Raw genomic sequence first — 24,213 nt, 5'->3', positions numbered from 1 at the left:
GGACAGTTTAAAAATAGTGACACAGCGATGTTATATAGTAGCAGGTTATGATAATGTATGGAACCTAATAGCCGGTATTTACTGTATGAATCCTACATTGCTGCAGTACTTGTTGCAAATGAGGGGGGGGGAAAACAACAACAAAAAAAACACAATAATAATAATAAAAAGCAGTTCACATGTGTGTTTAAAATATGTTTGTAGCCACTAGCAATTGCCTCCTTAGTGGTAGGAATAACATTACTCTTTGCACATGCATAGTTTGGGGAATATATAAGGGATTATGCTATAGGTAAATACCACATTGCTGTGCTGGGTATTAGTGTTTAGGTTACCTCCTATTGCAAGGCTGCTACAGAGTGTAAGCCACATACTGGGTCAGCATGTCATATCTGCGAGTAGGGGGGGTTAGCAAAATGTATGAAAGGTTCTTACCTTATTACCAGCCGTGCAGAGCGGCGGCGCATAGATCAAGCACGGCTGCTCGTCTTGCCGGCTTAAATGTAGATGGTTTAGATCAGGGTTTCTCAGCTTTTTTGTTCCAAGTACCCGCTATTGCAATTCAGTTCCAGCCAAGTACCCCAAGGACGAGCGTAGCGGGCGAAAGTTACACGGAGAGGAGCGCGCGTATGTTACTAGCGCATGCTACGCTGCACTACTGCAGCATAGTGCGTGCTCATTAAGAGAGAGATTAACACAAAATTTGACAGGAAATCGCATGGAGTTTACCAGACTTTAGGCAGAGGAGATGAGAGGTAAGCAGATGAGATGGGAGGGGGAGTATGCAATATATAGAAGCATCTAATAAATAAATGCAAGGCAGGTAATCCAGTGATCAAACAGAAAGATATGTTAAATTAATAGGAATACTGCAATTGAGTGACAATAACTGCATACAATAGTCATAAATACAGTAGAGTGCAAATACTATCACCATAAACCAGGAGTACAATAAACTGCACAACCTGCTAGTGCAAGCTATAAATACAGAGAGGGACGAAGGATAAAAAGTGTGCAAAAGAGTGGAGATAGGTGAACTACACGAGAAGAGCTGACAGCTGGTGCAGGCTCAGCCCAGTGCTGGGAGAGGGAGATAGGACAGTGCTTGCACAGAGGGGAGGGGGAAAGACAGTGTCTGCAGGACAGGCTGACAGAAGGGACTGAGATAAATGTGGGAGAGATATCAGGATACCTGCAGACAATTGCAGTCCGTGGAGGAGGTATACTACCTTCTGGAGCAGAGACATATCTCTCCTGGCTAATTCAAACCACGCGGGCTGGTGCAGCTCTACCCAATGCTGTGCACTGGGGGGGAGGGGCCTCTCCCAGTAATGAGACTCTCTCCCTCTCTGGCTGTATTCCCCTCTGCAATTCCATCCAGACTCTGCTGTGGAGGGGATGGGGCAGAGCGACGTTCTGTGCAGTGTTATTCTGTTCCCAGCCAGAACTATAAACTAATTATCGGCTGGGTACACAGATCTCAGAGAGACGGAAGGTGACATAGTCCCTTTCACCTGTCTGCCTGCTTCTCTATAACAATCTTTTTTTTTTACTTATGGAAATTGCAGCCTAGTGGCTGCACTTCAGAAAAAAAAGTTACACAAAAGTACACAGGCAGCTAGGACTGACAGGCTTCCTTGTGGCTCTGAGCTCACTATGCCTGCTATCCCCTACGCCACTGAATCCAGCACAGCTGATTGCGCTGCGTACCCCCGACTGTGGTCTCGAACCACGTGTTGAGAACTACTGGTTTAGATGATTAGCTCTGGCACTTCCTGGTTTCGCATGCTAATGAGCTGATTCTGAGGCTTCTGTCCGCCTTTTTCCATCCAGTGAGTCTTCTTTGGAGGTAAGAGACCTCCTTTATTTATTATAGTTTTAATTTTTTATTTTTGTTCCACACCTATGCAACTTTGATAAAAAAATATATAACTTGGGCGCCTGACCCCACTTATTAGCTAAGTGGGGTCAGGTCATAATTCTTCCCACCTGCCTTTCCAGTGGTTGCCTTTGCAGCGGCCCATGTTTGTGAGTGTATTAACTATATTTCTTATACAACACCAACATTGATATTGATATGAAATACTACACCATATTGGGCTCTCAGTTTCATTTGTGTCTTTTGCAAGCCTAGCGTGAAACAGCCCTACACAGTTTCAGTCCCAGGAATGGGGCATTCTCTCAGTCTGTTGACCCAATACTGCAATTATATTTAAAGTTGACCGCAGCCTCTCACCATTCTGCTGATTTAGTTCCAAGCAATTCTGTAGCAAGCAGGATATACAAAACAGCTCCACCGATAAGCAGCTACAGCTGCTCTCAAACAGCAATCTGTATGATGAAGAAGGATAATAAAAACACATTTTAAGAAAAAATATAACACTGTGGAGCATCTTATGAAGAGTTCTAAAAGGGAAAGACTGTCTAATAAGATCATATAAATAAGCATTTCTAGAGTTTACAACACAAGTAGTTATGAGCAAGTCTTGGGGTGTGCAAATTGTTAATACAGCAGAACTCAACTCAACAATAGGTGAGGCAAGTTCTCAAAAATGCTGATTCAAGTAGTTGTTTTCTCCATAAACATACACATCAGTACATTGGCTTCCCCCTAATTAGCTTTAGGGCTTATTTCCACTAGTAAACTTTGAGTTTTGCAACCGAATTTGCATATGCAAATATAAAGCGATTTGGGAAACGTTTGCATTTTTTATTCAAATTTTCACATAAGATTTTTAATCTCCATAGTATCATGACATCATTGGGTCTATAGAGGAAGCAGGAAAAAGCACGTGCAACCATTGAATTTCACTATCACGATTTGCATGTCAGGCTGTGCGTTGTGCGGGAAATCTGCAGCATGCAGTCATATTTTTTCCCCATATTGCAATGAATTTGGAAAAATACATTAAATGGAAACAACTCCATTAAACTGCATTGGTCTCAATGTTCATGTGAAAATTTGCATTGCGATTTCGCAGTCAGTGGAAATGGGGCGTTAAGACAACGACGGATAAATGTTTATGGTAGGCATTAGATTGTGGACCTTCTGAGGGACCGTTAGTGGAAATACCATATACTCTGTAAACTGCTGTTTAAGATAAAATAATCAATCACTAATTAAATGCTTCAGGCTACAGAGATGTGAAAACATATAAATACAAATACAAGGCAAAATGCAATATATATGTCATAAAAATTGTTTTGTTACATGGCTCCACATGATTGATCTGCCCACTAGCTGAATCCAGCAATCAGAGGAAACAAGCTGACATGCAGTTGGAAGCACATCTGGTCCAAGAACATACATTCTGCCCATCACTTTACTTCTATACACCACTGGTATTTCGCTATATTATTAATAGGCGTGCATGAAAAAAAGGGTGCCAGGAAAAAAGGGCCCGACTGGATATTGAAATGGCACTGGTGGATAACGAAATCTCAATAACGATAAACAGTTAACGAAATTGGTTAATGATAAATACTGTTTTAAAACAGACGGCGTTGAGAACGAAAATATATTAACGTTAAAAAATCGTAACATAATTTAACAATACAGCTTAACTCAACCCTACTCTCACACAGAACTACTCACCTGATGGTGCCTAAACCTAACCCCCCCCCCCCCCCCGCCCCCGGTGGTGCCTAACCCTAACCTGCCTGGTAGTGCCCAACCCTAACCACCCCCCTGGTGGTGCCTAACCCTAACCACTCCCTCTGCAGAAACACCCTTTTACACATAGAAACGATAATATCTTTGCGAACGTAAAATCTGTACATAGAAACGAAATAATATGACAAAAACTATAACTAAAACGATAACATGCTTCAAAAACTTGAACGTTCTAATGTTAACAATATTTAACAGGCACCCTTTTCTCTGCTTTTTTCGCTGTATTAACGATAATTGCATTAGAGACTATGGCGGCGCCCTTTTCGTTCACTAGCCGCCAGCGCCCTTTTTTCCTGCTTCCATTATTAAAATTTACTCAACTTAATCAATGAAACAATGCAGGATGCTTGACTGTCATGCTGGCAATAAGCACTGTAATGCTGAGAATACACAATGAGTTTTTTCAGCAGATTTACTGGCCAAACGATTTTCCAATCGTTTTTTCCAATTGATTTCCATTCACTTCCATGAGATAATCGATCAGAAAAACGATCAAAATCAGATCGGAAGTGTCAGAAATTATGTATCGAGCCATCTATCTGCCAAAAAAAACCTCCTTGTGTATTCCCAGCATAAGATAAGGGAGGAGCCAGAGCACCTGATGTGTATAGGCACCCTTAGCAGATAATAAGAAAGTATTACATGTATGAGATCAGCATAAGGCTCAACACACACCATGCAATCTTGGTTGTTCAATCTTACCACTTTCATGTAGTATAAGAGCTTATCCAATCAATCATTCAAGGTATTTTCAATCTGTTGGCCCTTATACTACATAGATTTGGTAAATCTGTACAACCAAGATTGTATGGTGTGTGTTGAGCTTAACAGCCAGCCAAGGAGTTTTATAAAAAGTCAGTGTGTATTGGTGCCATCCATAGTTTCTCCTTTTAGGTTTCCATTAATCATTGAGCTATAATAGTGTAAGGATTGCCAGCAGTGAGCTGATGTGGTGGCACAACATTCTAGAATTTCTGACATTGGCCCAGGATTACCTGGCCACAGAGATAACAGTTCTGCTGTAAACGTGTAGCTTTAATTATACATGATATGTAGAATAATATATTGAGCTTAGAACCAGTCAGCACTTCATAATTGAACGAAACACTGACTGGTCATAAATAGTGCTGCCGTTATATCGAGCAACCCATGTGAAGACTTGCTGATCTCCATACAATTATTTATAGATTATTTTTAATCCATCATAGCAAATGAACATAACTAAAAAATATGGTAAATTGCATTTCCAGCTTACGCGAGAGGGACATAAACTATTTTAATGACTACTTCTGGACGCTTTGTTAGGGTTGATTGAAATGTAGTTTACTGCCTTAATACCAACAGAATTTAAAATAATTTGAAGTTGAACTCTAGACAAAACTGAAATATTAAAGGAAACCTGAAGTGAAAATCAACCCATGAGATAATCAACTGTTTCTATAGTCCTAATCCTAAATAGGACCTCCCTGGACTTCTACAGTCTTAGCTTTGTTTAAATGCTAAAAATGTATAATTACATTTATTGTCTCAGGTCTATGACAACAGTCTTAAATGCTTTACAGTTCCCAAACAAACTTTATCTGGGTAATGGGCTTATTGCTAGTTATGTTTTCCTCCCACTTAGTCAACCAGAGGTGTAGGGTTAGGCAATGGGGGATTAGTAGTCAGATTGGAGAGGGAGCAGGTTGTGCTAGGTTTAGGAATGGGGTGGCATTTGTCACTTATGAGAGTTAGTTTCAGGGGGAATTAAGCTACATGGAGAGAGGGAAGTCAAAAATACCAGGGTAGTATTTACAGTATATGGCTTCCCACTGATAGTCCTATCACTTCAGAGCAGCCATAGTGAAATGTCCATATAATTAATCTAGAGAGGCATGTATTTGATTTGATTAGATCATCTCTAAGTCTTGGATTGGATAACCATTATTACAGTATAATTTCTGCTTCCAATTCTAGCCTACAGAAGAAACAGACCAGCCAATGATAAACATCCCATTATGACATTTATGCATGACCTGTAGCTAAATTTTGCAGCTCCATAGTTCCAAGTTCTCTTCTTTTCTGCACGCTTTTGTAGGTTTTTTTTTTTTTTTACATTTTTCTTTATCCTTATTTAATACTGTTTCTTTGGCACACAAACACACTGTTCCAAGTTTTGGCATAAGAGAATTCTCATGCAAGAAACCTGTTCAATTTGATTTCTGAAGAGAAAGTCGAAGCTGACATTTTGCCATGAGAAAGAGCTTAAATGTGCAGTTTATCTGTCCTCTGTATGTCCACATCATACATATTACTACTGCATATTAGTATATACGATGTTAGTAAAAATGATGTCTCCATTTTATGCAGCCGTCAATGTAAAAATTTAGTTATCTGAATTAACTGTATTAACTCTATTCAAGTCTAGTTTGTGAGATGAGCGAGTGTTCCATCTTTTTAGACTCCCCCCCCCCCCTTTACCATTTCCTATCCCTCTTCCTGCACATTGGTGCTTCATGTATTGCTTAGTTCACTTGATCATTATGTTAGAACCAGTTTGAATTGTTTCACAGCTCATTTTAAGCTTTAGCCACATTATCACCAGCGGTGTGGATATCTCCGTTCCTTTTTCCACCCTGTCAACACCAGGGATGGAGATATCCGCACCTCCCGCCGCTGTCCGCGCTCCCGCTCGCTCATGTGCGTGCCCCTGCACTCATGCACGCCGCCGCCCACTCACCTGGAGATCAATGAACGGGAAAAACCATTCCCGTTCGTTGATCTAAGCTCCCCACAATGATCGGCTGCTTCTATGAGAAGCAGCGCGATCATTATGAAAAAAAAAAAAGTTTCCCAGCCTCATAACACTTCCTGCAAGCGTACTTCCTACGCTTGCCGGTCGCATAAACAAAAAGTTACTGTGGCCATCTTGTGGTCAAATAGTAAAACTACACCCTAAAGCATTTTTCATATACAAATATATTAGTTTTACACTAAAAATTAACTCATTACCTCCCACACTCCCCAAATTTTTTTTTTTGTAATTAAAAAAAAAATTACAATTAAAAAAAATACATAAATAGTTACCTTAGGGACTGAACTTTTTAAATATTTATGTCAAGAGGGTATAACACTGTTACTTTATAAACTATGGGCTTGTAATTAGGGATGGACGCAAAACTGAAAAAAATGCATCTTTATTTCCAAATAAAATATTGGCGCCAAAGATTGTGATAGGGACATAATTTAAATGGTTTTATAACTGGGACAAATGGGCAAATAAATTTCATGGGTTTTAATTACAGTAGCATCCTTTTTTTAAAAACTATAATAGCCAAAAACTGAAAAATAATGAATTTTTTCCCACATTTTTTCCTATTTTCCCATTAAAACACATTTAGAATAAAATAATTCTTGGCATAATGTCCCACCTAAAGAAAGCCTAATTGGTGGCGAAAAAAAACAAGATATAGTTCATTTCATTGTGATAAGTAATGGTAAAGTTATAGACGAATGAATGGAAGGAGCGCTGAAAGGTGAAAATTGCTCTGGTGCTCAAGGGGTAAAACCCCTCAGTTGTGGTTAATGTATTTCTATAAAGTTTTTATTTTCTTACACAGTTTACTGGTGTGCTGTGTGACATACAGTATAACCTTCTAAAATAGCTTATCTAATTATTTCCTTGTACATTCTCACAGTTATCAGATCTCCCACATTTTGAAATCTACAAACTAAAGGCACACTGGAGGTTGGGTACTGCTTAAACATTTTCCCAAACAGGTAGCCTGGTTAGATCTAAATTATACTCTTAATAAGCATCTGCTTCCTTGTTAGATTTACAAGTAAACTTGAGGCAGTGACTGCATTTATCTTTTTGTGTAGGTGTAAGTGCTCCTCTTCTGGAATTATACTTTCAAACAAGTGGGTAAACATCTTTTTTCAATGTATATTGTAGGGTTAGAGGCACGCAATCACTCACTGGTGACTAGTTTATCTTTTTTATTGGATTTCACAGGTAATTTCGTCAAACAGACAGATATTTTATAAATATCAATACTGCCTGTGTTCTCTGGCTCCATTTAATGAAAATACAGCATCAGAAACAAAATAAAGTATCATTTATACACTCACCAAAGTGAGACAGAATGGACATCCAACTCCTTGCAATCAAAGGCCCTGCTAAGTTGCAAAATAAAACTATACAACATATAGATTACCTACAGATCACTTTTCATATGTTAACCTGACTTAAAGACTCCCTATACATTGTTCATTGCATCCTGCATTCTCACAGTATCTTCAGGGCCAAAGAAAATAGTTGTATTCAGGGTTATTTCACATAGGCCTTAAAATGTAATTAAAGTGAAAATCAGCTGTTTCAGGAAAGAAAACCTCCAATTAAAGATCTACATACAAAGATTTTGACAAAGGATTTCTTCAGCTTTTAGGGCCTGTTTCCACTAGAGGTGAGTGAAAGCAATTTCTCACATATGAATTTGGAAGCAGAATCGCAACCTATTGAAATCAATAGACTGCTTCCGATTTGCATGTGAGCAAAAAAAAAAAAAAAAAAAAAATCAGCCTGCTGCATTTCTGAACAATGTGCATCCTAACCCCCATAGCTGCGCATGGTAGGTCTAAAGGGAGTAGTATACGTACTTGCATGAGCACAAGTGTCAGCATCAGTCTCTGTTCAGCGCACCTGCTTACTTATTGTTCACATCTAAAATCGAAATCGCTGATGCCGGCAGTTTTCGATTTTTTGCACAATTTTTTTCCCCTCCCGGCGCTTACCTGTGCTCTTCAATTTTGTATAAGGTGATTTTCTAAGTGCTTTGGCAGAGCGGTTCTGTTTGTTCACTTCCTGACGTCAGTAAATACAAATAGCTTTTTCAAGCGCTCTGCGATTTCCCTATACCTGCCATTGAGGCCAATTGCCCAAAAATGGTACAGGCAATGCTTTAGTGAGCGGATTGGAATCAAACCGCTCAGATGTGAACACTCTCATAGGGAATCATTGCACAAGCGCTTTTAGGGCAATTTTGAAAATCCCTGGCACTTAAAAAAAGCTGTGTGAATAAGCCCTTATGGAGCTATCTGTATTAGAAAAAGTTCACAATATAAGCACTACAGGTAGATTACATGGCGGCAAAGAAATGCTTTTTGAGTCTTCAAGCAATTTTACATACTCATAGCGGGCTGCAAATTGAAAAATAAAACAATTTTTAATACATTGAATCACAAGATGGTTCACACAGCACTGATATATATTATAACATTAAAAAAAATCACTTTAACAATATAATACAAGAGATACTATTTAACCACTTAGGCCTTTATTCTATTAACTTTTTCTCCTAGGAGATAATTTTTCATCTTCTCTTCAAAATAATCTTTCAGCACTTTTCAATTGAAAAAGTAGGTGAGAAAGTACTTTCAAAATTTTCAAGTATTTTCTTGCTTGCTGGTGGCTTATAAGGCATTTCATTGATAATAAGATGGGAAAACATCAACTATGAGAAGACTCAGGAGAAAAGATTAATTGAAGTTTAGCTTTAGTTTTCTAACCTGCAGATAGATTTCATTTCACATACAGTAAAAACATTTATAAAATACTCAGAGTATAAGGCATTTTTATAACTTAGTCAAAGGAATCATCAGGCAAAAAAAAAAAAAATCAGCGATACTCACATGGAGCTTTCTCCAGCCCCTTGCAGAAGGACTGTCCCACGCCGACCGCTCTGCTCTCTGCGGCCATCCCGAGCTCCCTGCATGGTGCAGAGGATGACCTGGAGGTCGTCTTTACTGCGCTTCACGCAGGCGCAGTAAGGATGACCTCAAGGTTGTCCTCTGCACTGTGCGGGGTTCCCGGGATGGTGGCAGAGAGCAGAGCGGTCGGCGTGGGACACTCCTTTTGCAAGGGGCTGGAGAAAGCTCCTTGTGAGTAAACGCTTATTTTTTGCCTGATGATTCCTTTAACCACTTTGGGACCAGCACCCTCTGCCCCCTTAAGGACCAGAGGGTGCTGGTCCAGTAAACCACCGCTTCCTGACGAATCAACGCAAAAATCCGCCACTCCCGACGGTCACGCTGCTCTGTCCCCGCCGCAGGCTGCTCTCTCGGCCATCGGTATGATGGCAGAGCGCTGTGCGCCGGTCAGGAGCCGTTTTCATTGGCTCCTGACCCTGTCACTCCATGTAAGCCAATGGGAACGGCTTACATGAATGACAGGGCCAGGAGCCAATGAAAACGTCTCCTGTCCGGCTCACAGTGCTCTGCCGTCATAGAGGCGGCAGGGCAGCACATTTCTGCGGAGACAGAGCGGCGACGGGCAGGGGCGCGCAGTGAATGGGACGTAGAGTTTACGTCCGGTCAGAACTGCAGCGCCCCCTGCCCGCCGTAGATTTATACTGCGGCGGGCCGCAGGTAGTTAAGGTTCATACACACCTACCAACAATCTGTCCAACTATCTTCAAAACTAGTCTGTTGGAAGATAAGTTGGGTGTGTGTACTAAAGGTCATTCACAGTTACTCTGTGCCCATTGAGCCACAGCACATTAGGAATTAGTATGATTATATATATATATATTTATTTATTTATGTAAATGATTGTGGAAGGTCATGGCATGAAAGCTTGAGTCTTTTCTTTAATTTTAGCTTCAGGAAAGGCAGGTTCAATAATTTAGGAAGGACAAGATAAGGATGCAGCTCAGTGTGGAGTGTGGGATATAAGGCTGTTTTTTGTTGTCCAGGGTGCAAGTGAAAACATTGAGAAGGTGTAAGTGACAGAAATGTTTATTGTCACTTGTTGATTTTTTCCCTATCTTACAGGGAACCCAGTTAGTTCATGGTGAGCCAGAAGATTGTTCCTAGAAATTGCAATTATAGGCCATGTATAGGCTAGGTGAAGAAGATTATTTAAATCTATGGCCAGATAAACACAAGGATTGGGTTGATGTAGGTAAATTATTCATTTAACACTATCAAAATATAAGACAACACAAATGGTGTGCCATTCTGCATTGGAATACTCTTAAATTCTTTAGAAAGCCCCTTTTCATCATTGCTTACTGTGGATGCTAGAAGCTAGCTGCCAGAGTATATCATGATGAGCCAGCTCTCTATACGCATTTCAGAGAAGATGATGGAACTAGGACAGCATGATCTGTGTAAAGTAAAAAAAAAAAAAAAGGTCAATGAAAAACAAACAGGAAAGACACTTATTTTCTGAGTAGTACTAAATTTAAACATAAACAAGAAGGTAGTAAAGGGCAAACACAATAAAAACAAGGTAGTGTACAAGGAAAAAGAACTTAAGGCAAGGTTACGGTGGATACAGTAAACTAATGCTAAGGCCACTAAATGTATGTAAACAAAACAGTAATGCTTATTTTTTCGATCAATAAAATAAAGAACCGATTATTCAGTTTCTTCCATAAAAGTCTGATTGGATGTCTTTGAAAAAATCAAGTTGATTGCTTTGAAAATTGAATGGTGGTAGGTTTGCTAAAATAATCTAATAGACCAAAATCGTATAAAAAATAAATCATGAAATTGAATCGTGTATGGCTACTAGTGTTGGGCGAACAGTGTTCGCCACTGTTCGGGTTCTGCAGAACATCACCCTGTTCGGGTGATGTTCGAGTTCGGCCGAACACCTGACGGTGCTCGGCCAAACCGTTCGGCCATATGGCCGAACTAAGAGCGCATGGCCGAACGTTCCCCGAACGTTCGGCTAGCGCTGTGATTGGCCGAACGGGTCACGTGGTTCGGACCCGAACGCGCTCTGATTGGCCGAACTGTCACGTGGTTCGGGTAAATAAATACCCGAACCACGTCATATCTCCGCCATTTGTCTGTGGGTTTAGCTTTGGGTAGGCAGGCAGGGTAGTTCGCGCTCCAGCCACGCTAGCCAGGGTCCCCCCTGTCATTGTGTCACTGCTGGGAACAGTAGTACACCGCTTGCTCAGCCACACTATATAGCATTCTGTTTACTGCCACTCTGTGTACCTCGCTCAGCCACACTATATAGCATTCTGTTTACTGCCACTCTGTGTCTGCTGGGAATAGTAGTACACCGCTTGCTCAGCCACACTATATAGCATTCTGTTTACTGCCACTCTGTGTACCTCGCTCAGCCACACTATATAGCATTCTGTTTACTGCCACTCTGTGTCTGCTGGGAATAGTGGTACACCGCTCGCTCAGCCACACTATATAGCATTCTGTTCACTGTTCTGTGTCTGCTGGGAATAGTGGTACACCGCTCGCTCAGCCACACTATATAGCATTCTGTTTACTGTTCTGTGTCTGCTGGGAATAGTGGTACACCGCTCGCTCATCCACACTATATAGCATTCTGTTCACTGTTCTGTGTCTGCTGGGAATAGTGGTACACCGCTCGCTCAGCCACACTATATAGCATTCTGTTCACTGTTCTGTGTCTGCTGGGAATAGTGGTACACCGCTCGCTCAGCCACACTATATAGCATTCTGTTCACTGTTCTGTGTCTGCTGGGAATAGTGGTACACCGCTCGCTCAGCCACACTATATAGCATTCTGTTTACTGTTCTGTGTCTGCTGGGAATAGTGGTACACCGCTCGCTCAGCCACACTATATAGCATTCTGTTTACTGTTCTGTGTCTGCTGGGAATAGTGGTACACCGCTCGCTCAGCCACACTATATAGCATTCTGTTTACTGTTCTGTGTCTGCTGGGAACAGTAGTACACCGCTCGCTCAGCCAGAGTATATAGCATTGTGTTTACTGCCACTCTGTGTACACCGCTCAGCCAGACTATATACCATTGTTTACTGACACTCTGTGTACACCGCTCAGCCAGACTATATACCATTGTTTACTGACACTCTGTGTACACCGCTCAGCCAGACTATATACCATTGTTTACTGACACTCTGTGTACACCGCTCAGCCAGACTATATACCATTGTTTACTGCCACTCTGATTCTGCTGGGAACAGTAGTACACCGCTCGCTCAGCCAGACTATATACCATTGTTTACTGACACTATATAGCAGACTATATAGCATTGTGTGTACACCGCTCAGCCAGACTATATACCATTGTTTACTGACACTCTGTGTACACCGCTCAGCCAGACTATATACCATTGTTTACTGCCACTCTGATTCTGCTGGGAACAGTAGTACACCGCTCGCTCAGCCAGACTATATACCATTGTTTACTGACACTATATAGCAGACTATATAGCATTGTGTGTACACCGCTCAGCCAGACTATATACCATTGTTTACTGACACTCTGTGTACACCGCTCAGCCAGACTATATACCATTGTTTACTGCCACTCTGATTCTGCTGGGAACAGTAGTACACCGCTCGCTCAGCCAGACTATATACCATTGTTTACTGACACTCTGTGTACACCGCTCAGCCAGACTATATACCATTGTTTACTGCCACTCTGATTCTGCTGGGAACAGTAGTACACCGCTCGCTCAGCCAGACTATATAGCATTGTGTTTACTGCCACTCTGTGTACACCGCTCAGCCACACTATATAGCATTGCGTACTCTGCCAGTCAGTGTGTATATTGCTGGGATCAGTAATACTCCACTCACCGTCAACCACTATATGAGCTCAACATGAGTTCCCCAGAGACCTCCGCTGTGAGCAGCACTCCCAACAACAGCAACAGCCAACGCCCCACGCAAGCTATAACATCCACCCCAGCAGCCAGTGGTCAGCAGCAGCCCTCCCCGGAGGAGAACGTTGTGTCCATCAGTCCGTCGCCAGAGCGATTAATGAGGGCTGCCATTGAGGAGATGATGGGGCCTGATGTGGAGGAGGAGGTCTGGCTCAGGCCAGCATCCCAAGTTAATGTTGAGGACGATGAGGGGTCTGTGTCTGGGGATGTTGGGGTGGCAGAGGTGGTGGGTGGGTCAGACTCAGGAGAAGAGTTGTATGATGAGGATGATGATCGGGACCATCTGTATGTGCCTCAGAGTCCGACCCCGGAAAACATGTTGTATCGTGTGTTTAGGTACTAAAATCTGCGTTCCCTCCCAGTAGTGTTGGGCGAACAGTGTTTGCCACTGTTCGGGTTCTGCAGAACATCACCCTGTTCGGGGTGACTATATAGCAGACTATATAGCATTGTGTTTAATGCCACTCTGTGTACACGGCTCAGCCACACTATATAGCATTGTGTTTACTTCCACTCTGTGTCTGCTGGGAACAGTAGTACACCGCTCACCCGCCACTGTATAGCATTGTGCTCTGTGTCACTGCTGACAATAGTGGTACACCGCTCACCCACCACTGTATAGCATTTCTGTACTGCCACTGTACTGCTGCCAGTCAGCGTGTACTTTAAGGATAAGTGAAATGAGGAAGAAATCCGGTGAAAGAGGGAGGGGCAAGGGAAGAGGTGTTTCCCCTGACGGTTCACGTACAGGCCACAGGGGAGCACCCAAGAAAACCCACTCAATACTGCCCATGTTGTCCAGGACAACAACCCTCACAGATCCAAAAGAACAGGACCAGATAATTACTTGGATGACCTCTCAAGCGTCCAGCAGTGGGTTAAGCAGCACCAGCACATCACGCACGAGGTCCGAGTCCTCAGCCAGTTAAAGTCTGGGCTTTCTTTGAAGACTGCACTGAGGATGTTACCATGGCGATTTGCAAGGTGTGCAAGACCCGCCTGAGCAGGGGGAAAAGTATTAACAACCTCTCCACCACCAGCATGAGCCGCCACATTCTATCCAAACATCCCACTCTGTGGGCAAACGCGGCAGGACAGGGTACCACCAGCAACACTGCCTCCCTTGGGTTCACCAGACTCACCACCAGACCCGCCTCAGCAGCAGCAGTAGCCCAGCCATTGCGTGGTTCACAACATTCACAAACATCAGACGATGCTGACACTGTCACTTTCCGGACTAGTGCTCTTGAGGTCTCCCAGTGTTCATCAAACACAACAACCAACAGCCCTTCGGTGTGCAGCGCTACGGTTGAGTTGTCTCTCTCTGAGATGTTTGAGCACAAGAGGAAATTGCCAGCAAATGACCCCCGGGCCGTGGCAGTAACAGCCAGCCAGCATAGCCAAGCTTCTGGCCTGCGAAATGCTGCCATATCGAGTGGTGGAGACAAACAGCTTCAAGGGCATGATGTCAGTGGCCATCCCACTTTACGTGGTTCCCAGCCGCTACCACTTTGCGCGCTCTGCAGTGCCTGAGTTGCATGAGCACGTGGTCAGCTAAATAACCCGAAGCTTGAAGAATGCCGTTGCCTGCAAGGTTCACCTCACCACTGACACCTGGACGAGTGCGTTCGGCCAGGGTCGATACATCTCCCTTACCGCGCACTGGGTGAACCTTGTGGAGCCTGGCAGCGATTCCTCACCTGCTACGGCGCGGGTGTTGCCCACGCCGCAAACAGCTGGATAACAACAGCAGTACCTACCTCTCTGACTCCTTCTCCTCCAACGCATCTCAAAGCTGTACCTCATCCGGAAATGCTAACCCAGCACCAGCAGCAGTAGGATCGTGGAAGCAGTGCAGCACAGCTGTTGGCATGCGTCAGCAAGCGTTGCTGAAGCTGATCTGCCTTGGGGATAAGCAGCACACAGGGGAGGAAATTTGGAGGGGAATAAAGGAACAGACGGATTTGTGGCTGGCACCGCTGGACCTGAAACCGGGCATGAAGCTAGACACCTGGCACGAACTGGCAATGTACGCAATAGAGGTGCTGGCTTGCCCGGCAGCCAGCGTTATGTCGGAACGCTGTTTCAGTGCTGCCGGAGGCATCATCACAGATCGGCGTATCCGCCTCTCCACAGAAAATGCAGACCGTCTGACTCAAATTAAAATGAATCAATCCTGGATTGGAAACGACTACGCAACACTCCTGGACCCCAACCAAGTAACATGACCGATGAACATCTGGGATGGTTTAGCGTTTCCGGTCCCTGTTTATTGAACCTCTCATCTGTATTACATTTATGACTGCATGGCGGCAAAAAGCATTGCTGCTATATCCGCACGCTTTTTGTCCTCATGCAAGGCCTGGGTTGTTGTGTCTCACAAAGCGTGGCCTTCTCCTCCTGCGCCTCCTCCTGTTCCATCACGTGTGCTGCTGCTGCTGCTGCTGCTGCTGGGTTACCGTTGCCGGTCCCTGTTTATGGAACCTCTTATCTTTATTACATTTATGACTACATGGCGGTACAAAGCATGCTATCCGCACGCTTTTTGTCCTCATGCAAGGCCTGGGTTGTTGTGTCTCACAAAGCGTGGCCTTCTCCTCCTGCGCCTCCTCCTGTTCCATCACGTGTGCTGCTGCTGCTGCTGCTGCTGCTGCTGGGTTAGCGTTGCCGCGTGGTCCCTGTTTATTGAACCTCTTATCTTTATTACATTTATGACTACATGGCGGTACAAAGCATGCTATCCGCACGCTTTTTGTCCTCATGCAAGGCCTGGGTTGTTGTGTCTCACAAAGCGTGGCCTTCTCCTCCTGCGCCTCCTCCTGTTCCATCACGTGTGCTGCTGCTGGGTTAGCGTTGCCGCGTGGTCCCTGTTTATTGAACCACTTATCTTTATTACATTTATGACTGCATGGTGGTACAAAGCATGCTATCCGCACGCTTCTTGTCCTCATGCAAGGCCTGGGTTGTTGTGTCTCAAAGCGTGGCCTTCTCCTCCTGCGCCACCCTCCTCCTGTTCCATCACGTGTGCTGCTGCTGGATTAGCATTACCGGTCCCTTTTCCTGGAACCTCTTATATGTATTACATTTATGACTGCATGCCGACAAAAAGCATGTTACCTGTGCAAAGAAAACAGACATTTCCCGCATTTAAAAGACAGTTTTCCCTTTGAAACTTTAAAATCGATTTTCTCAAAAACTATAAGCTCTTTTTGCTAAATTTTTTTTCCTCTTGTACCCACTCCCAAGGTGCACATACCCTGTAAATTTGGGGTATGTAGCATGTAAGGAGGCTTTACAAACCACAAAAGTTCGGGTCCCCATTGACTTCCATTATGTTCGGAGTTCGGGTCGAACACCCGAACATCGCGGCCATGTTCGGCCTGTTCGGCCCGAACCCGAACATCTAGATGTTCGCCCAACACTAATGGCTACCTTAAAAGAAACCAGAGACGTTTAAAAATAAAAACGTTTTATAGATACCTGGGGCTTCCTCCAGCCCCTTGTGCATGGATCGTTCCCACACCGCTGTCCTCAGCCTTCTCCATCGCCAGTACTAGGTCCCGTAACTTCTGCCAGGGCAGATCAAAACAAATGCAATGGATTCTTATGATGGGCCTTAGTCTCACAGTAAGTTTCCTAACTGCAATGTTTTATTTAAAAGTCATGACAATGTCCCCTTTTCTCGTACAGGTCAGTAGACATGGGAATGCTTTCTTACTGTTTGTGAACAGCGTACCATGTGTCTGATACAGCAACTGGACTCCTGTGTTCACCACCAGTGAAACCACCTCATACTGTCATCATGGCAGATGCTAGACTACTTTTCAAGCATTGGAGAGAATTGCTACCTCATAACTGCCATAACATTTCAAGAGTTTCATTACAGTTCTTCACAACTTAAATACAAAATTCAATCACACACATCTGCTGTAATCTCAACAGAACATCTTTATCCACCATGACAATGCATATGAGGTGCTTCTAGCTGCTGAGATAAAGCCCCAAATAATACAGCAGTCAGCAGGTTCAGACACAATGTATGCTGTCCACAAACACCAATGTAGCATTCCTATGGAAACCTCCCAGAAAAAGAAACAGGAACAGATGTATTACTTTTCAATCAGCATTCATATCTTGCTGACAATATGAAATAAAAAGCTGAGTGCCTACACTTGTGTGATGAAAACTGATTGCCCCCTACGACTCATGATATCTTTACAGTTTCCTGTTTATAAAGAGTATTTAGCATCAATTTTCCCTGAAAACATCATGCCTCTCAGAAGAACATATTCAGAAGCCTTACTTTTTCCAGTGCTCAGTGATAATGTCCTAAGACTTGCTGTATATGAAACCTGGAATTGGATCCTGGATAATTTACCATTAAAATGTAACCATTTAGATATGAGGCATTTTATTCTAAGCTCTACATTTTCAAAGAAATCACTTCTTTCCTACATTTCTCTATAGAGGCTATTTGTGAAAGCCACAGTTTGTCAAAAATGTGCAACACGTTCACATGACTACCTTAAAGGGACTCCGAGCTCACCCAAAAAAAGAAAGTTGTACTCACCAGGGGCTTTCTCCAGCCCAGTGCTGGTCGGGAGGTCCCACGCCGGCGTCCTGGCTCCTCTCCTTCTCCCCGCTCCGGAATGGCTGATATGCCGCAGCCCGGGCGACACTCGGCAGAGTGTCGGGCTGCTCCTTCCGCGTATGACGCGGCTGACGTCACACGCTGGCCGCCTTGCGTCATCACGGCGGCCGCCGTGATGACGTGAGGCGGCCGGCGTGTGACGTCAGCCGCGTCATACGCGGAAGGAGCAGCCCGACACTCTGCCGAGTGTCGCCCGGGCTGCGGCCTGTCAGCCATTCCGGAGCGGGGAGAAGGAGAGGAGCCAGGACGCCGGCGTGGGACCTCCCGACCAGCACTGAGCTGGAGAAAGCCCCTGGTGAGTACAACTTTCTTTTTTTGGGTGAGCTCGGAGTCCCTTTAATTTGCCTCTATAGCCCTTCATTCTATTCATTTGTCATTACCTGAAATAAAAAAAAATAAGTTCAAAACTGGATGCACTCCTTACAAACAGAACCCTACAACCCACAATTTGACCAACACATCATTGGATACCTTAAATTCTAAACATTCGGTTTGCAATATAAAATAAAAGTATATTGTTATTAGGAACTGGTCAAAATCTGAAATAAAAAAAAAAAAAAAGCCCATATACGTCCTCAGCAAGAAGGATTCTCATTGGTCAGTTCAATGGACTAATTAGAAATCACAGTGGGAAATTCCCAGAAGTTTTTGATAGGGTTTCCTGTAGTCATCAGCAAGATACATAGAGAAGGGATCCCTGACAAAAACACTTTGAATTTGCTGCTAGTGCTTCTATTGGTCCACTGAGTGCAACAATGAAAATTGTCCACATAAAAGACACTCATTTGTCCAGATCAGTGACCACTGGGGCGGCTCAGCTCTAGATTTAAACATGCTTTTCCATGGCTCCCCTGACTTCAGTATCATGGCAGCAATGTAGCGGTGTGGAACATTGTTGGGGGAGGGGGATTTTATCTAAGATCTAAAGGAAAACTTAAAGGATTACAATGGTTGGAACATATAATTAGGTATGCATTATGGTGGCTGGCAGTAGGAGGAATTTTTTTTCTTTTAAACAAAACATTTTGTTCATTCTTCCTGGGTGAAGTAGATATCTGGGGGCTTCCAATCTAGGTTATTTCCACCTCCTCCTTGGCACAAATGTGGGATGGTTTGTCCTAAATATGGACAAGGGTGTTTTGCTTTTTTAAAAAAATAAAAAAATAACTTCACCCCACTCCCCTTGCAGAACACACCGATGTTGGAAATTATGTTTCCCAGGCTCAGCCGAATGTGGAACAAGTTAAAAAAGGCTTAGGAGGGGTGGGGCCATGCTGTTTTTTCCTTTTTTTTATTTTAATAATCTTTATTTTTTATTTTGAGTCGAAAAAATATACAATCAATAATATAAAACAGTACAGCCACCAAAACATGCCGGTACATATATAACTCAATGGCAACACCACAATACTGGGTGTATTCTCAGTAGCTAAAATCTTGGTGGTCCTGAAAATATTCCAGACCCAAATTTAATTAAGAGCTAACATAACACACACACACACACACACACACATCAATCACAAAACAAAAAACAAAAACAAAAAACACAGCCCAATTGGATTCGACCAAATGCACAGCCTTTAGATCCTACTACATATTATCCTCCACCAGCTTCCCACGGTCTCCAATCAAAGTCGTTACCCCGAGCCTCTCCCTGAACTCCAACCAAGTTGCCCATTGACTATAAAACTTCCCCATCTTATTTTGTGCCGACATTACTAATTCCTCCATCCTCATTGTGTCATTTAGGGCTTCAGCCAGGTCTACTGCCCCCAGTTGGGCGTCAACTTTCCAATCTTTGGCTATCAGATATCTGACTGAGGACATCAAATGGCCAAGTATAGACCCCTTTGAGTTTTTTATTGGACCTGGAAACATTGAGTGTAACACAATCACTGGGGAGTGGGCTATATGACATGAGTTCATTTCCTCCAACCACTCGAAAGCTAATCTCCATAGGTGAGAAATGCTATCGCACCCCCACCACATATGTAAATAATCCCCTACCTCTTTCCCACATCTCCAGCATATGTCCGAGGCCCCCCTCTTGCCACTTTGAAATCTGAGCTGGGGTACGAAACCATCGGATCAGGAGCCTATAATTCCTTTCCTGTACTTTACTTGACCTCGATGTCCAATGCGTCAGTGCCAATGCCTTTTTCCAGTCCCTAGATGTAAACTGTTTGCCTAAGTCTGCTTCCCATTGTGAGCAGATATGATTAAACTGACTGGGAGAAACATCCAACAGTATTTTATAAATTTTTGAGATGGCATGTTCTGGTCGATGTTCACTGAGACATAGGCTCTCAAAGGCTGTACAATTCCTCATTAACTGAGATGAGAGTGAAAGTGATTTAACATAACTACATAATTGATGATATTGTAACCATTGTGAGATGTTGGGGCTGCTACTGCCTGCAGATAGCAGAGCCCCGATGGGGGGAGGGGACCCATTAACCCAAAAAGTTCCCATCATTGGCCAGTCCCTTCTATTAAGGCCCAAAAATGTACTCGCTCTAACTGCAGCTGCAAAGCTCAAATTATCAAAAATGGAAGTGAGAGGGCTCGGAATAGATGAATACAGTAAAGGAGATCCCCCTCCTGACAACAATGCATCCCAAATTGTCAATACATTCCGTACCAGCAAGGGGATATCAACTAAAGACTTTCTAAGACACACAGGGATCCAGGGTAAAGCCCTGACATCCAAATCTATTATCTGGGATTGCAGTTTAACCCATTGCTTCGTTTCATGACTGTGAAACCAGTCTATTATATGGGACAGTGCTATTGCTCTATGGTACAATTCCAAGTCGGGTAGGCCCAATCCCCCCCTCATTTTACTCTTTGACAGCAAAGCATACCGGAGGCGCGGGACTTTCTTATGACCCCATATGTATCTAATGAACATTGATCTAATTGATTTAAAGGCATCTTTAGGAATATCTAAGGGGACTGCCTGCATTACATGTAGAAACCTAGGGAGAATGTGAATTTTAAGTACATTAATACGTCCCATCCAAGAGGGCTTGCCATACGTCGGGGAAGCAAGGTCTCTCGAGACCTGATGTAACAATGGGGTATAGTTTAGCTCATAAAGATTAGAGAGACATGAGGGGATCTGGATTCCTAGATTATTAATATGATGCCTTAAAAGAAAAAACAGTTTTCAATTTTCAAGCAACATCTTTCGTGATAAATTGATATTTAAGACTTCAGATTTAGAAGTATTTATTTTAAAATTGCTAAGATCTCCAAAGATTCGGATTTCAGAGAGTACATTTGGTAGCGAGATCTTTGGCGAAGTGATGAATAGGAGCATGTCGTCCGCGTATAAGGATATCTTATGGTGACCAGTCCGGGTTCGGAGCCCCATTATAGAAGGGTTTTGTCTAATAGCATTAGCAAGATGTTCTATAGCTAATATATAGAGTAATGGAGACAGGGGACACCCCTGCCTGGTACCATTATGGATGCTGAAGGCGTCCGACAGTATGCCATTCACTCTTACTCTTGCTGTCGGTAGAGTGTATAGGGACATGATCCTCCCAATCATACCAGACCCCAGACCGGCATGACAGAGGACCAGCTCCAAAAACGCCCAATTGACCCTGTCGAACGCCTTCTCTGCATCAATGGAAACCAGGCAGCTGGGCGTCCCTGTGCGTTGAGCCAGCTCAATCAGAGTAATAACCCTAAGCACATTGTCTCTCAGTTCTCTACCAGGGACGAATCCAGACTGGTCACCATGAATCAGATGAGGTATTAGGGGTCGTAGCCTATTAGCTATCAGCCTGGCAAACAACTTAATGTCCAGGTTGATCAGTGAAATAGGTCTATAACCCGAGCAGTCCATTTGATCTTTTCCAGGCTTAGGTAGGACCACTATATGTGTCTGTAAGGCCTGAAGGGGAAAAGTGCTAGAAGCCGAGATAGAATTTAAAGCCTCTAATAACATCGGAACCAGAGGTTTTTCGTGTTTGAAAAAAATAAAATCAATATACTGTAAGGGCTCAGACACACTACAAGAGCTTCTCTGAGTGTTTGCGATTGATCGCCACGATCGCGTACATTTTGACGCATCCACCATTTTACATGATCACTGCAATTTTTACGTGATTTTACCGCAATTTTAATGCAAATGAATGGGAGCGATTTTTAAAAAGCGATCAGAGAGCACTGATCAATCGCAAACGCTTATAGTGAGTCTGAGCCCTAAAACAGTTAAGGGGGGGGGAAAGTTAAACTCAGCCTGAGCTGAGCAAAATGTCTTGTTAGCAGGGTAAAGCAAGTACTCACCTCTGAACTCAGTTTGGACGATAACAACTCACATACTTGTCAGCATTAATGGGCTCAGTAAATAAAATTGCTAGGTCTGTAAGACTGCCATTATTTTTAGTAGGTGAACTTTTTATCATTTGGCTATGCACAGCACTGCACATCATAACTGCATTAAAGTGAACCTAAAGCCTCGAAAAAAAATGAGATTAACTCACCTGGGGCTTCCCTCAGCCCCCTGCAGCCGATCGGTGCCCATCCTGGCCGCAATAGCAGCATAGGGGGCGATATACAGGCTGGGAACGCGAAGAATCACTCGCGTTCCCATGCCTGTCGGCCGGTGACGGCCACACCGGAAGTGTTCGCCGGCGGGTCCAGAAGCATCGGACCAGAGCTGCGAGGGCACCGATCGGCTGCAGGGGGCTGAGGGAAGCCTCAGGTGAGTTAATCTCATTTTTTTTCGAGGCTTTAGGTTCACTTTAAGGCAAAAATACCTTTGCCCGATTATTGGCTTCTGCAATTATCATTGGCACTTACCACTAGAAATAGCTGTAACTGCAACAGCCTCAAGTGGAGAACCTAGTGGTAAATTTTTAACTGAATGGCTGTCATTTCTGCTTCCTGTGTAAGCTAAAACAGGAAGCAAAAGGTTTTGTCCATAGGTCAATCCTTATGAGAATTTATGAAGGAGAAATTGTCAATCTTTAAACATACATCATATTCAACATAAAAGAACAAAGAAGAATACAGCATTTATTTGGGTAAAAAAAATAATCATATCTGCAAAAGTGTATAGACACACGCTTGCACAGGTGTTAGTACATATTACATTGCACATAAAAGCTTGATCCTGGACCCAATCGCAGAGCAGAAATCAGGATGCCTCTATGCTTGTTATCAAACAGCACTGGACTCAATTGCAGTCCCAAAGAATATGAGTGTCAAATATTAGTGGATCCATAACCATGATTGTATAATCTCCAATGTATTGATGTTTGCTTAGCAGGCAGGCAAAGTGCAGTTATTGTAAAGCCATGCAGTGTGGCACTTTGCAATAAGGTTGCTGTCCATGCAAGCAATGCAGGGAGAATAGCAGGATGAAAAGTTCAAATTTACCACACCGATATAGTTCAGCAACGTAATCCGTTGTTTAGTCCATGTGGTGGCTCTGGGATATAGTCGGTGTCTTAGACGCTATAATCTGACATGTTTCGCCGTCTCCTATAATGGCCTCTTCAAAGATAAGCATCTAGTATTCACTTGCTAAACACATCCGGTAGGTCTTATTATGAGACTATACTTTGCCCTCTTGTTTTTTGTGTTTCTGGTCCCGTCCTCTGCTCTAGTGGGCAAAGCCTGAGAGACAGTGGATCAGCAGAGCAGCCAGGCAATGTTCATTGTTGAAAAGGAAATAAATGCATCAGCCTCTATACGTCTCGCACCTTGGGTTCCCTTTAAACATAAAAGTTCTCCATAATCTGTCCTCTCCTTATCTACTACTCTCCAGAGACTGTACTAACTAAAGGCTTGAGTGAGCTACACAGAAGAAGGCAAGGCCGCATGGGTCGTTGGAGGACAGATTACAGAGATCCTGGACATAATCTAGCAATTAGAAAAAGATTCCGCTTGTCCAGCTAAGTATGCATTTTTTTTACCTATATAAACATTACTTCCTCAGGGTCAAGCATATAACTGTAGACCTATAATTGCAAGGTAAACAAGGTACTTAAAGGTCCAGAAACTCAGCCACAGCACCATTCACGTATACTCTGCCTCTGCTTGTTAGTGCCTCATCTTCCAAGCTGATACTTTAGAATGTCCTGATGCACTATCCGTGGTTATAATCTATGAGTAAAGAGGCCAGTCTGTTCATTGTCTTGTAAGGTCTTGCAGAGTAACTAAGGCATTTTAATTACTTTTGCAACACCGTTGAACTATTTT

The 24,213-nt window shown here is 43.3% G+C and overlaps 1 protein-coding gene across 3 annotated transcripts in view; it reads right to left on the bottom strand.

The window, feature by feature from the left end:
- The window catches only part of GRM8 (glutamate metabotropic receptor 8), a 1,285,400-nt gene that overhangs the window by 1,249,006 nt on the left and 12,181 nt on the right, over nucleotides 1-24,213 (bottom strand). For all 3 annotated transcript variants that reach the window (XM_068276365.1, XM_068276364.1, XM_068276366.1), the window contains exon 2: nucleotides 2,237-2,331. The gene's annotated coding sequence lies outside the window, so the exon portion shown is untranslated. The remainder of the gene's footprint in view (nucleotides 1-2,236; nucleotides 2,332-24,213) is intronic.

This window comes from Hyperolius riggenbachi, chromosome 3, assembly GCF_040937935.1.
Source record: "Hyperolius riggenbachi isolate aHypRig1 chromosome 3, aHypRig1.pri, whole genome shotgun sequence".
Lineage (NCBI taxonomy): Eukaryota > Metazoa > Chordata > Amphibia > Anura > Hyperoliidae > Hyperolius > Hyperolius riggenbachi.
This window is presented reverse-complemented; position numbering and strand designations above follow the sequence as displayed.